Source organism: Gekko japonicus, unplaced genomic scaffold, assembly GCF_001447785.1.
Source record: "Gekko japonicus isolate JY-2015 unplaced genomic scaffold, Gekko_japonicus_V1.1 scaffold161, whole genome shotgun sequence".
In the NCBI taxonomy this organism is placed as follows: Eukaryota; Metazoa; Chordata; class Lepidosauria; order Squamata; family Gekkonidae; genus Gekko; species Gekko japonicus.
The window spans coordinates 617,776-619,143 of NW_015167062.1; positions in this window are offsets into that span (position 1 = coordinate 617,776).

Consider the following 1,368-nt stretch of genomic DNA (forward strand, 5'->3'; position numbering starts at 1 on the left):
AATTATTAAATGGTAATGAATTTGTGAGTAGTAGTGGAAGGACCAAATTGATTTGTTAATTAATAGGGAGGGAGCTTGTACTACTCAGTGTGGATATTAATAGTTAGTTAATAAGAGGGGCATTCTGATTTTGTAGGATTGATAGTGGAGGGGCTACTATGCAAATTGTGGAGTGGCATGTGGTTGATTATATAGGGTCGCCTGTCTTTATTGAATTCACTGGCAGGGACTGGCTATTGGAGTAAAGGGGTACTAGTTAGTATTGTAGCCCCACGGAAATAGGAAATAACTTAGCGGGTGTGTACCTCTTCTAGCCGCGTAGTTGGGTCTCTGCTCGTGCCAAGGGCGCTCGAAGACCAACTGGTGCAGAAGTGGCAGGGCAGGGAATTCAAGTGCTCTCGGGCAGGGGAAGGTATAGCGGTGGGAACAGGCGGAAATGGAAGGGAAGGGAGCGGAGAAACAGAGAAGCTCGGCCCCCATCCAGCCTGCATCCCATCCCAAAGGTGGTAGGGAGTGGGGCAGTGGAGAAGAACCCTTCTCCGACATTGGTGTTGTGCAACGCCAGGTCCATAAATAATAAGACCTCTGTACTCCAAAATTTCATTATGGATCAGGATGTGGACCTGGCCTGCGTGACCGAGACCTGGGTGCGAGATGGGGAGACAGTAGCGCTCTCCCAGATGGCTCCCCCAGGTTACTCGGTCCTCCACCAATCCCGGACAAAAGGGCGGGGGGGAGGAGTGGCCCTGTTCATTCGGGAGGTTTACTCCTTCAGGGCCCTCCCAGCCACGAGGATCTCGGGCATTGAATGTGCTGGCTTTGTGTGGGAAGCTGGGGAGAGTTTGGCTGTCTGGTTAGTGTACTGTCTGCCCAACGCACCGGCAAGCAGCCTGCCAGCTCTGGTGGAGGCCGTGTCGGGCTGGGCGTTGGAGCACCCCAGACTGCTGGTTTTGGGGGATTTCAATGTCCATGCTGACGACGCGACCTCCACCTGATCTTTGGACCTGGCCTTGTCCATGGCGACGCTGGGACTCTCCCAATGTGTAACAGTTCCCACGCATCAAGCCAGTCACACACTTGATTTGATCTTCGCAGCGGGGATTACAGTGGACCGAATCACTGCTTCGGCAGTTCCATGGTCGGACCACTATGCCCTGAAGGCCTGAGTGAATGTCTCACCCCAACCCTGTTTGGGCGGTGAGCCAATTTGGGCTCGCCCGCGGAGCCTGATGGACCCGGAGCGGTTTCAGATGGCTCTTCGGGATACACTGCCCCCTGGCGACTCGTTAGATGAACTAGTGGAGAGTTGGAATAACCGACTCTCCACGGCCATCGAGGAGATCGCACCTAGACGTCCTCTGCGTCCTC